This window comes from Clarias gariepinus, chromosome 4 (genome assembly GCF_024256425.1).
Source record: "Clarias gariepinus isolate MV-2021 ecotype Netherlands chromosome 4, CGAR_prim_01v2, whole genome shotgun sequence".
Classification (NCBI taxonomy): Eukaryota; Metazoa; Chordata; class Actinopteri; order Siluriformes; family Clariidae; genus Clarias; species Clarias gariepinus.
In genome coordinates this window covers 16,390,924-16,405,542 of record NC_071103.1, presented here as the reverse complement: position 1 = coordinate 16,405,542, position 14,619 = coordinate 16,390,924, and the positions used below count along the sequence as shown (strand labels likewise).

The window sequence follows — 14,619 nt, the reverse complement described above, 5'->3', positions numbered from 1 at the left end:
ATTTCATACTCATTTCCCTAATTTATTTTTTTAGACTCCATAGAACTGCTTTGCGAAAATGACCACTGTTCAAAAAAATTCAATAGAATAAAATGGATTTGAATTGAATAAAATTTAATTAAATTCAACTGAAATCAATACAAACAGGTAGTTTGTGAAAGAGACTTTAGTTTTAGAATTCTGACATTAAACAAATTTTTTGAGGGGTCATAAGTGACTCTCTCACTTAAGTCCTTACAGGAGATTAAAGTCAGAATTCTAAGAATGAAGTCAGAATTTTTTTAAAAAAGTAGAAATTTAGAGGATAAATAAGTTAAGAATAACAAATTATAAATCAATTATAAATATATTTATCAGTGGTCCTAACCCTTCTTTGTTTTTATGGTAATACCTAGTCTTAATACACCAAAAAGTTTTTGAATGTATCATTTGTAAAATAGGAATAATGGCAAGTCAAATACAGCTAAAATCATGCGATAACAGTACAATGGATATTTAATAGTGATTTACTTACCAGCATTAAAACTAGAGTAAAAATAAATGGCCTTGTAATTCAAGTTAAATGCAGGAGGCTAAAAACAGAGCTGTACAGTACATAAATAGAAAGAAGGCAGTATCTCTTCTTAATGGTGTGATCTTTTTGAGGACAGCACACAGGCATTAAGCAGACACAAGCTGAGCCTAACATCTGCAACACATTTATCTGGAGGTGGATGATAAGGCTGTTGTTTTCAAAGGGCAGATGCTTCAATGTCACAGTCACAGCTAGCATTAAGGGGCAGCAAAGCTGAACAGAATATGATGTCATATCTTATACATGAAAAGTTTTGTCATATCTCATACATGAAAAGTTGTTACACCTACTGTAAAAGCAGAAAGGTAATAAATACTAGAAAGCTAAAATTTCTGGAGAAATTTTAAGTGTGCCTATGCAACGGCCGGGTCACAGCTAATGTACGTGGACACCATCCAGTGCGTGGTCGAGCCCTCAGATGCATCACAGTCAGGGCAGTGATGTCACAGCAGACGCCGGCCTCAATGTTAAGTCCATGGGACCGCCCGATGGCCCCCCACCAAAAGTCATAGCACAACATTCCAGAGCGAGCCGCACGGAACGGTGTAAAATACGTGTGGGTCGTCTCGAAAGTGCGTGACGAGAAACGCTGCAAAGTTTTAGGGATATAATAAATGGATTGCGCAATGATTTCTAGGGGAGAGGAGTTCTGTAAAGCGTCCAACCTTACCAACAAATACTTCCTTATACAAAATGGCTACTCACCGTCCTGTCATTTTTCTGCTCGATAAAGGTATTTTACAGTATATTCAAAGTGAGAGGAACAAGTTGAGGAATAGCACACTATGAAAAGTGTTTTTGTGGACTTGGCTGGCAGACAGAAACAACACCCACTATACAGTAGGTGAATGAGCTCAACGATTCATTGAGTTCAGCTTGTTACTTCAACCCAACCCTACGTACTTCGAGCCACATGTTCACACCAGCACAGAGGAATTCAGAGAAAGGAGCTCTAGTGATAATAAAGTCACATTCCCTGTGTTGGTTATCTAGCAACACCTACATGAGTGCTTCATTCTAGGACAATGCTGAACAAAGGATTTGTTAACGCACATGCTGTTACTGCCAAAAAAGAAATTCCTTTTGTGCGAAATTCCTTTGAAGAACGACACATTACCCATTTTTGGTAAGTTTAATGTTGCGGATTGTCCATGAAACCATATAGTCCCTGCTTTTTTAATTATGGCAACTATCAACAATCATTCCCTTTTAATCTCTATATACAGTATGGACAGAGAGAGCAACACCTTGACACCTTGAGTGCTTTACACTCACTAACTCACTTACTCATCGTCTGTGTATTCAGGGCACGAGGCAGGATACACCCTAGACAGGGTGCCAATCCATCGCAGGGCACGCACAAACACACACTGATACACTATGGGCAATTTGGGAATGCCAATTAGGCTAATCTGCAGGTCTTTAGACTGTGGGAATAACCCCACCAAGCATGGGGAGAACATGCAAACTCCTTGCACACAGAGACGGTTTAACAAATATTTTTTGACGCCGAGCATCACATGATCACAACTGAGGCAATGGTTCTTCTCTCTCTCAAGATGTGGAATTGTAAATAATCGTCTCCCATGCTCGGTCTCAGTGCGCGTGTATCACTTGTGTGCAGGTAATTGTTTTATTTTTACTTTATTAATTATTTTTATATGAATATTTTCGGGTTGTGGAATGAATCGTCTGAGTTTCCATTATTTCTTATAGGGGAAATTCGCTTTGATATACGAGTGTTTTTATATACAAGCATGCTTCCGAAACAAATTATGCTCGTAATCCAAGGCTCTACTGTAGCAGCAATCTAGGGCTTTTTCCCCTTGAGGAGGGTGTGGCTATACTTCAACGCGATATATTACTGTGTATAGACAGAATGTGTGCAAAAAACATAAACAATAGTGAGACACCACTTGGCTTACTCCAAGAAAAGGAAAGCAGACTGGGAAAACTAAACTGTCAATGAATAGACAGATCAATATATGTTTATTCTTCCAGCGGTGAAGTTTAACACCAGTTTGTCTCATATGGTACAAAATTGTGGTAATAATAAAAAGCAGTAACGTGAAACCATGAGTCAAAACACCAGTTTGAGCAGTCCGAGGTTAGGGACTGTAAAATGCTTGAATTGAGGCTATCAAAGTTTAAATTGTCCACATGTTTAAAATAGTTACTGAAAATTAACAATAAATATTACTGAAATGCCTTTTAAAATGTGCTTATTATTTATAGACTTATAATTGATTGTATGTATACAGTAGAGATAGATAGATAGATAGATAGATAGATAGATAGATAGATAGATAGATAGATAGATCTGAAAACTAACACAAACATTAAATTTGGACCTCATCTCAAAGAAAATCTTATTGACCTTTTTATTGTTTAATTCAGTACCCCTAGGACAATACTAAAAAGGGATTTGCTCACACAAATGTGGTGTTATTTCCAAAAAAGAATTTGCCTTTGTGCCGATTTCTTCCTTTTGCAGTGAAGATCGTCAAATCACACAATTTACCCAATTATGAGTATGTGTAATGTTATGAAATGTCCATGAAACCATATAGTTCCTGTATTTTTAATTATAGCGACGATAAATAGTCATTTCCCTTTTCTCTGTTTTGAAGCCAACAAAAGGTATGCAAATTTTCATGTTACAGAGAAACCAGAAAGTGAAAGGTCCTCCCCTATTAGAAAGCATCAAGTTACTAATACTTAAATGGTATTACAGGTAGATAATCTTTAGCATTACACTTGCTAAATTATGACTTTAACACTGACTTGTGTTATGACTTTTATTATAAGTCAGGTCAAGTACTGTATCTGTTTAGCCTAAAACATTAAACAAATAAATGTATCATTATAATTTAACACTAAAACCTTAATATTGTGTAAATGCAGAAAAACTAAAAATATTACATATACAAAAGAAGTAGTAAACAACCTCATCAGTAATTATGGCTTTAATTTATATAAATATATAAATGAAAAAAAAAAATATATATATATATATATATATCTGTATCTGTGAGTGCACGAAGAAAAGGTGTATCTTTGAGTGACCACTTTGCATTATTTGATGCGTAGTTCTTTAGCCTAGAACTATGTCATGTATCTATGTACCTTTGTAGCAGAGCTATAAAACACAATGTGTGCAACTATTGGTGTACAATTATTCTTTAATACTATTCCAAGACTTTTGGTACAGTTCAAGATAAATAACATAAGGTACACATGTATTTTTTTGGACAATTTTGGAAACAAAATTTTTTAAACATGGATCCATGTTATTTCATATAATTTACTTTAGCGTATATATTACGTATAGCCTTAAATAATGACACATACATGGATTTGCAGATGTTAACATGTACAGTATTCTTGTATAAACAACATAGTTTAACTGGCAAAACCTCTGTTTTTGTGGACTGGCAGACAGAGACAACACCCACTATAGGTGATCACTGAATTCAGCTTGTTACTTCAGCCCAACCCTACATACTTCAAGACACATGTTCACACCAGCACAGAGGAATTCAGAGAAAGGAGCTCTAGTGATAATAAAACACAAGTCACATTCCCAGTGTTGGTTATCTAGCAACACCTTCATAAGTGCTTTATTCTAGGACAATGCTAAAAAAAGGATTTGTTAACACACAAAAAATGCTAAACAAAGGATTGGTTAGGACCAAAAAAAAATTCCTTTTGTGCGGAATTCCTTAGAAGAATTACACGTTACATTTTTTTAATTATGGCAACTATCAACAAGCATTTCCCTTTACTCTCTATACTGTATATAGACAGAGACAGAGAGAGAGAGTCAGAGTCATAAAATCATAGTTGGTCTGAGTATTGGCCACATGCAACTTCAGACAAATAACAATATATAACTTTTCTTCACTGTGCCATTATTTATTTCACATAAATAAATAAATAAATAAATAAATAAAAACATATGGGCAATACTAAGTATCCCCTTAGTTTTATTCCGCAGGATTTTAGAGAGCAAGCTGCAGCCAGGTGCTGCTAATCATCAGCTTGATTAATTATTATCACCAGGTGTACAAACCGCTGTAGAAGCAAAGTTTTTGCCAATTTGCAGGACTGGAGCATTCAGGTGTGATGGGATAACGTTCTTATAAGAGAGATCTGAACGATCAATAGTAATTTCCCTTTTCTCTGTTTTGAAGCCAACAAAAATGATGCAAATTTTCATGTTACAGAGAAACCAGAAAAGGAAAGGTCCTCCCCTATCAGGAAGCATCAAGTTCAACGTTCTACAGTGAAAAAAAATTATTCACAACATGACAATGATGTCACTCTGTTTCAGACGGGTCAAATTATTGTCCTGTAAAAGAAAACAACAAAGGGGATTGTTGAAGCTGCTAAAACTGGGTTAATAACTAAAAAACAAATTGTTAAAATTTGTAAGGATAGTGGTAATCGACATCTTCGAAAACGAAATATAGTCGGAAAAACATGAATGGAATGAGCGTGATGGGATAACACTTAAATGCTTAGTAAAATCATATAATTAAAAAACAACAGTAGAACTCATGGCTATGTTTAGTAGTAAAAGAAAGCACATTTCCAAGAGCACAATGTGAAGGGATTGGGACTAAACAGCTGTTTACTCTAATCTAAAGGCTTCAATTTGCTAGGTAACATATGGACTGTAGAAGAGTGGAAAAAGGTCATGTGGTCTGATCCAGACCCAAAGTCCAGATTAACCCAAGTTCAAGAATGGTGGGTAAAGAGAGGTTGATGTGCCAAAAAAATTAGGTGAGCATCAATTGATTTTTTTTTTTCCCTGGGCCCAAATTGTGAAAGAGTGGTTCAGGAAGAATGAGATATCATTCTCACACATGGATTTTCCCCAACTGAGTCCAGACCTTAACCCCATTGAAAATCTTTGGCTGGAGAACACTTTAATTCCACAGTCTGACTCCCCCAACAATGTAAGATCTAGAACAGAAATTAAGGCAACTCTGAACGGAAATAAATGTTTTTTACATTGCATAAGTTTATCAAAAACAATGTCAGAGACATAATCAAAGCAAAAGGAAAAAAAAGGCGGTCAAGTTAATACGCTATGTAGATAAACTAATGATTCATAATATTTCTATTTATTTATTTGACAGAAGATTGTCCAGCTTTTTATGTAACACCTACAACATTTATATTAAATCAACTCTCAAGCTTTGCAACTGGAATTTAAAAAATATTCATAATTTATGTAACGTGGATGGCTAGTATGATTATTAGCATTACATCAGTGATCACCTCCCCTGGAATCCACCCATCTATATGGACCTGGAACTAAACAGATGTTTCATTAATGCAATAAATCTCATAATATAATAAGGCACTTTTTTCCTAATGCTTTCATTACTGTGCCTTGCTGCTTTGTGGCTTGACTGTCTCGCTCTCCTACAAACGCACACTGTGGGGGAAAAAAAGATCTTCCTTACAACTCCTACACTAAAATGGTATGAGTGAGATAACAGGCAACATGTCTAATTAAAAACACAAAATAAATACGTTTGCATAACAATAGTTTAATTGTTCTGTTGATTGACACCTTAGCTCCCCATAATGATAGTGAAGGTATTTCAGTGAGCCTTAAACAGGCTTTTTCTCTTGGCATGCAACTCTACTGCACATGGATTTCACAGTCTGCTACCATGGTGACAGGGAAATATTAAAGAACTTGCGTTAGTACCCGGCATTGATGGTTACAGAGTTTTTAGAAATAGTTAAAAGCTTAAGCTGATTAGCTTTAATGTAATCAGTGATATTTTTTCAGGTTGAAGTCTATGTACATGTCTTCCTGTCTCTCTGTACGACAGAACTCTCTTCCTGATTATTATCAGCCTAACCTATTAATACAAAGAAATACAATTTTGTAAAGTTGAGTATCCTATGCGTAGTTTATTTCTTATGTCTTCAGCCAAATACACTCCCTGTTCAGTAATCGGAGAGTGAATCACAGATGAGAAATCGAAAAAGTAGATGGAAAGCAGACTATAATTCATCTTCAAAGGACTCCAGCGTGTTAAAATTTACTTATACCACTTCAGCACTGTTATTTCAGTGATGAAAATATTAGTATATCCGTAAAAATATTCAGGTTAGCTTTTCTAATTAACATCTATTGCGTTGCATTGAGCAACTAGCTTATTAGTTGCTTATTTTAAAGTAGATTATTAAATCCAGCACATAACTGTTCATAACATAACTTTTACTCAACATTTTATTTTCCCTTATGGTACAGTTTACACTTTAGACAGATATCTCAGTACAGTACTGCACAAATGATTGATAAAAGTCTGTCGATTTAAGACGCACCCACAGTTTGACGCAAAACTTGCAGTTCATAATCTGGCACATAACTGCTCATAACTTCCCTTCTGCTAAAAATTTTGATTTCACTTATGGTGCAAGGTTCAGTTTTCATAGTGTAACATCCTGTTTTTGGAGTAAGCCATGATGAGTCGCACTGTGTTCAGGAGTGCCAGCTATTAGATGCCTTACAGTTGTTTCTGTCTTCCGCATACTCTGTGTATACAAAGTAAACTATCACGGTGATTGAATCAGTTAAGTGACGCATATAACCAGGCCCACCCTGGCAAAGGTGTTGAACTGATTGCCTCTGCTGAGTGACACCTATAGCCACGCGAACCTTATGACGAAAGCATTGAATGAGTAAAAACTACGCTAGTTGCTGTGACATATGTGACATATGTGACATAATCTGGACAGACATAGAGATGGACAAATTTTTTTTTCCAAAACTGGTTCTTGGGTCCTCCAATTTATGAAACCAATGAGTTTTAACCAATGCACAGTCAAAACCTTTCTTTTATTTACGGTATACAGATATTTTCCTGGAGATACATTATACTATAATACATTCAAAGACTACTGGATTACTACTGAACCTTTATTCTTTCATGAGTTATTTACAAGTTTCTGACCACTTATAAAGCAGTTATTAGCAGTTTACATACTAATGACACGTGAGGAACGGATAGAAATTGTGTGTTGATGTCTGGTAAACGCAGTAACCGGGTCATTGCAGCAGATTTCAATGCAAGACACCCTACGAGACCACCCATCTCTCATGCTACAGTTAGCAAACTGCTTATAACTGCTTTATAAGTGGTCAGAAACTTGTAAATAACTTATGAAAGAATAAAGTTATGTTAAAACCAAGCACACTTTTGTTTTTCTTGTGAACTTCCCAATAAGTTTGATGTGTCACATGACCCTCTTCCTTTAAAAAAAAAAAAGTTTGATCCCAAATGGCCGACTTCAAAATGGCCACCATGGTCACCACCCATCTTGAAAAGTCCCTCCCCCCCGCCACATATACTAATGTGCCACAAACAGGAAGTTAATATCACCAACCATTCCCGAATTTATAAAGGTGTATCCATATAAATGGCCCACCCTGGATATGTGTGTATGTGTGTGCATAAGAATGGTCATTACACTCTTTAAATATTTTATGTTTAATGACTTTGATCTATCCAAATATATCTAAGCTTGATCAAAGATCAGCATTTGCATTGTATGAAAATAATATACAACTTAAACTAAAAATAACTAGATTTACCTGACTCCTTCATAAAGCTAAGTAATCACTCCAGAGAAAGCACACCTTCCACACTGCTGGAATTAAGAAAATAAATACTATATAATGTATAAAATTATTTTAAACTTGAAATGATAATGAACACCATGCTTTTTTATGGACACAATAATATAATTGCCTACAACTGCACAGTGCTTAGAGCCCATATACTGTATAACAAAAGATGTTAAACATTTAGTCAAGGATTTTTAGTAAAATTTTACTCTTAAACACAAATCGCAAACATATAAAGCACCTCTTTTTACTCTATAAATCCATGCATTTGTGAACACACAGATATAAAGCCCAGACGAGAAAACCTGAATATTAGTGCAAAATGTTCTGAATTGACATGCAGCATAATTGACCAGTGCGTAAATCTGTCTCATTTCTTTAATTGTATGTGGGTGACCCACATAATTAAATTTTTTACTTATTTACAGATATTTTATTAAATGAGGGATACAGTCAATAAATATTTACCATGTAGATAATTCACCAAATCATAACTGTCCTGCAATTCTTTTCACTTGCATTATATTTTCGACAGAAATGACTATAAAATTCTACTTCTGACCCACTAGCGCATCCATAAGACTGTCCCCGGTTATCTTAAAGAACATCTGTCTCCCCTAACCTCCAACCGGGAAAGAAAAGCTTCTTTCGTCTGCTGGAGCCCAAGCTCTGTCCAGTAGGGGATAGAGCTTTCTGCTCTACTGCACCTCATCTTTGGAATGTCTTCCCAGACAGTCCACAGTTTCTGTCTGCTTTTAAACCAGTTTTTAAAATTAACCTGTTTACTAAGCGTTTTATTACCTATTTTTATTTTATTATGCATGTTTTTGCCATTTTATAATTTAATAAAAATTGATCACATGTTGATTGCTTTACTTCAAAGCCATTGTGGTGGTGTACTAAGACAAATTTACAAAGATTATGGCAGTGTTCAATGGACTTTTGGACCTGAATGTCCTTGTCTCAGCCTCAGACACTGTACCCTTTAAACACAACATATATATTTTCTTTTGTACACTTTCCTGTATACAACCAACAAGACTTTCAAAATTTTAATCTGATTGACTCTCCCTATACCCATGTAAAAACACAATTAACTGAGTATTAAGAGAATTCTATGTTAAAATGTTGTTCAAGATTACATTCAGTCATGAGTAAATTAGATATTCTTACATGCTGGCTAACAGGCTGCAGGGGAAAAAGGTCTCTGGTTGGTTATCTGCCATGTAATTGGCCCTTTGTGGGACAATTTGACAAATCTGTCACGCTCTCTAGAGCTGGTAGGGGTCTGGTTTGTCAGACTAGTCCTTGGCAGACACAGGGCAAAGTTTTCAGTTTTAAAATAAAACACAGAGTGTCAAATCATCATCGTACAGTGTTTAGATAGGTCAGATTGGACTTGGATGTGTTAAATCAACAGTAAAGATTTTACTGCTCAGGAATTTTAAGTGGATTCCCGGCACCAAAATTGTTCCCTACTGCAAAAATCAAGTAAGGCCCCAAATTCCTACAAGTATCCTTGATGCAAGCACTGTCTGCCATAGTGCTTGCATCAAGGACACTGGTAGAAATTTTGTGCAAAAAGTAGGACAAAACAATATGACACTTGTTATTGTTGCTTTTTTGCCTGCTCCTATTAAGGTGTTCCCACAATGGACCATCCAAAGCTCACATTAATTGTGGCACAAAATACATTTAATGCTTCCCCTCCCATCGTTCCTTGGGAACAGCAGTGGCTGGGTTTGAGGCACTGACTGGGAATCAAACCCCATCCATCTGCATGGCATGAGAGAGTGTGACTAGTCCACCTACCTGCATGCATTAGAAAGCAGGAGGAAACCAGAGAACTTTTAGGAAGCCCAGGCAAATATATAGAGAGCATGCAAAACTACACATAGAGAGTAACTGGAACACAGATTTGAACCCTGTAGCTATGAAATGGAAGTGCTAACCACTGTGCCTTTATGACACCCCTTTATTAGGAATAATATGTTGTTTTATGGTGATGTTTATGATGCTGTTATAGAAAAACGATATTATAACTGTTATATAGACAACTGTTTATATCACTATAGTAACAGGTTTACATAGGATTTAGGCATATGCATGCACAATATATAAACCATATGGACGTAAATAAGACGTATATGTATTTGCCCAAACAAATTATTTTTGCCTGTTAATTAATGAATTCAAGTTTTTCAATCAGGCCCCTTATAGTGAAGGACAATCGGGGACAATGCTATGCTTTCAACTTTGTGGCAACAGATTGGGGAAGACCCTTTTTTATTCCAGCATGACTGTGTCCCAGTGCACAAAGCAAGGACTATAAAGACATAGTTTGATGAGTTCGGTGTGGAAGAACTTGACGACTGGCCCGCACAGAGCCCCGACCTCAACCCCATCAAGCTCATTTGGGATGAACTGGAACTGGGAGATTGCGAGTCTGACCTTCTCATCCAACATCAGTATCGGACCTCATAAATGATCTACAGAACGAACGGGCACAAATCCCCACAGAAACACTCCAAAATCTTGTGGACAGCCCTCCAAGAAAAGTGGAAGCTGTTACATTTGCAAAAGGAGAACTCTGTATTTATGTGGATACAATGGCATTGTAAATTTTGCAAAATATTTGTTGTCCATATAGTGTACTCTGGGAAACCAAATAGAAACTAAAAAAATGTTTAAAACCAGTATGAAACTTTTCCAGGAAGTGCAGCGGACCAGCAAATGTAAGCCGTGAACTTTTTTCAAAAAAAGTTTTATGTTTATGAAGCTTAAAATTTTTTACTTATTCGAAGAAGCCGTAGGAAACTTTCGTTTTTTTTTTAGTGAACTTTGTTTCGCATCCTATTCTCCAGGCTCCGGGCTAAACGTACACGGCTCGACCAGTTAGGTAATAACATGCCGTTGGATCGCATGCCACGCAGGCGGGTACAGGATAATCCATCACCGGCTATGATGAAGTGTGAAGTAACGGCAGGCGTTTCACTTACCTGCTTGTCGGCAAGCTAAAGCGTGTTTCAGCTCCGATTTCCGGCAAAAGACGAGAAGTGATCTGGTGTGTCGGAAGCTTTAAGAAATCACAGGCAGCAACACGGACATGGAGTAGAGAAGAGTAAAAGTGGAGTATGGACGCTTCTACTACACTACTTTAAATACAAATAGAAGCGCCTTAGATTTAAGAAACTATTCCACTCCTTTTCACTATCGCAACTTCTCCCCAATAAGAAGCAGATCTGAAAATGTCAGAGTGAACAGATATTTCCGTTCTTCGTATGGGTTTTCCTCCAACAGATCACCTACACAGTAGTATAGAATGTCACGTCCGACGAGCGCCTACTTTCAGAAAGAGCAGTCCACAATCAGCTGGGGTTGTGCCTTCAAAGAGTGATTGACACCCCTCCAAGCCAATAAGGAGAAGGGTTGCAATAATAGGCGGGGCTATTCTACCCTGATCAACGTCGCTCCGTGACGCAGGCGCAGCGTCTCCCCCCCAGAAGCGGCCGCCCATCTGAATGAACCGCAGATGTGTTCCCCTAAAATTGTGTGTGTAAAGAGGACTTTCTCCAACATTGGCCGCATCAAATTTCTTCTAATAAATGTTATATTTATTAGGGCTATTGTGTAGTTTTCACAGACAGAACACATTTTATAGAAATGTTCATCAAATTTAACTTAATTTAACTATCTTTGAAGCTATTTGTTTTTGAGATATTGAGAATTGGATTACCCAGGCACTCACTCACTCACTCACTCACTCATCATCCACACCGCTTTATCCTCTATACAGGGACACATCTGGACAGGACACACACACATACACATAGTCACATACACATTCACACACTACAGGCAATTTGGGAGTCCCAATCTGCATGTCTCCGGACTGTGGGAGGAAACGAGAGTATGTAGAGGAAACCCACCAAGCATGGGATGAACAAATCTACTAATATGATTATTTATTACAAGTCACTTGCACTTTAAGTGAATAAGTTCTCATTAAGTTCTTATGGATATTGGTAATAAATACAAACTTGTTGACTGAAGGTGCTGTGATTTCAACCAATATAAGATCATTATGATGATGATGATAATGATGACAATGATAATGATTGTAATGTCTTGTCTTTTGTGACAGAGTAACTGCATACAAGACTGCATACAGACACAGACAGTGAGGGCCACTTCCAGCTTCCTCTTTTAAATTGCGGCACACCCATTTATGTCATCAACCAGGCGTTCACTAGATATTATAATCATTATCATCAAATCACTCCCTGGCTATGCTTCATAGATACCTGGATCCACCTTTACAACCACTGGTACAAACAAATAAACAAAGTTTAAATTGAACGTGATTTACTGTGACATTACATTTGTGTTTTAGATACTGGGCATTTTGGGCTTGTACTAAGGGTGTGCTTTTTATTTCTTTGAGACATAGAGAACACAGAACTGCCCTGTCACATTCTGACCTGTCATTCTACCTGACTAACTACGTACCTGAGGTCCTTCTTCATATGTGATACCATGATCAAATCTGATATTGAAAGCTATTCGTATGATATTTTTATTGTTGGATACGACTACTGGGATACTTTAATTCCAGTGTAATATTACAGTTTGCTTTAATTTTATTATGATTTTTAAAAAGTATAAGCTGTTTGCACAAAAATTCCACTCAGTGATACACTTGCTACCATGTCTACAGTATGCCATATCCTCCTGCTAAATGTGGTCTACATCTGCTCATTTATACCCAGTATAGTCTCTTCATCACCATGACAACACCAATAAGAGGATAAATGTTGGTAGAGGAATGAAAGTGATGCTGAATGTTTCATGCATGGATACAAATGAGTAACTCTCTCATGGAATCAACATTTCTTTAAAAAATGCCAATGTTTGTGAGATGACAACAGAATCTGTTGAGCAAAGGCAGTGTTTTTTTCTGTACATTCATTCCATATGTCTAAAAGTGATATAAAAATTATTTAGCGCATACAAATTCCCTCTAGGTTTTTTTCTCAATACACAAGACTGTTTGTGGTATTAGACATTTTTATGAATATGTATAAATTGTGTATATTTATACATATTGTTAGTCATGGTCCAGCATGATGTGTGTGTAATGGGAGTGTGTTTGCTATGGAATATGTATTTTTAGCACATTCCAGGGGTATTACACACTGCCTCATGAAAGAAAGGGCTCAGGTGTGTCACAGGAACAAGCACACAGAAGTGGGTGTGTTAGATTACGTAAGTGTTGTGGGCTTTTAACACACTGCAATCCAGCAACCACCTCAATATCCTTGCAACTAGTATGGATTTGGGGATAGGGATCCTGGGTATCCAGAAGACACATGGGTGTCATTGAGAGACATAAACATTGCTTACTGTACAATTCACCTGGTTTCTTCTTCCAGAAAGTCAAATCTGGATGTGATAATAATGATGCTTCTCTAATCTGCGAAACGGGAATGATAGAATATATCATGCATCACACCACTTGACATTAAATGCTTTGTAAATGTTTACCTATGTAATATTCATGTTTTATGTTATTTCACGTATAGGCCTACATTAGTGTACACTAAATCTTTAGGAAGGCTTCAGCCATGATCTAACAGATCTGATCTGCCTGATTAATTCGCCTGATAAGAAAAAGGATGAAACTGGATCCTGTAATAAAGGTTTCAGGGACAAGTTTGGGGACCAATTCCAGGAGCAAAATTTGAACGTGTGGGAAAGATGGCTCACAGAATGCATGCTGAAAGACAACCTTAAATAACTGTTAATGTCTGACATCTAGTGGAGATTTGCTTGTATTGCAACAAGTAAAATGTACAGTATACTGTACTGTACAAAGAAACACTGTATACACACCTTTTCCTTCAGTGATTTTTCTTTTTTATTATCAACATTGATTGAAAAAACACATATTAAATAATGGGATAATGTAGTACAAAAAAGATAAACAACATAGAATATGTTTTACATTGTCCGTAGTTGGTATATGGTTGGTTTGATGACAGCTGGCCAAACTCATGGCATTCTCTTAGCAGATTCTCAAGGTAGTCACCTGGAATGGTCCTCAGTTCACAGCTGTGTCTTGTCAAGAGTTTATCTGTGACATTTCTTGCTTTCTTAATCTGCTTTAGACCATCAGTTGTGCAGTGAAAGGGTACAAAGTCAATAGCCCTATTAGTGCTACTACAACTAATTTACAAATCATATACAATATACAACTAATGTACAAATCAATTACATATTATGGCAAGAAACACTCAGTTAGGTAAAGCGAAAAAGTCAGTCCATCATTACTTCAAGAAATGATGGTCAGTTAAATACAGTAGAAGCATCTCAAGGTCTATGAATGTGGAAA

The 14,619-nt window shown here is 36.6% G+C and overlaps 1 protein-coding gene across 2 annotated transcripts in view; it reads right to left on the bottom strand.

The window, feature by feature from the left end:
• osbpl3b (oxysterol binding protein-like 3b) overlaps positions 1–11,561 on the bottom strand; it is a 68,057-nt gene extending 56,496 nt beyond the window's left edge. For both annotated transcript variants that reach the window (XM_053494173.1, XM_053494175.1), the window contains exon 1: positions 11,228–11,561. The gene's annotated coding sequence lies outside the window, so the exon portion shown is untranslated. The remainder of the gene's footprint in view (positions 1–11,227) is intronic.
• Positions 11,562–14,619: the final 3,058 nt, after the last annotated feature.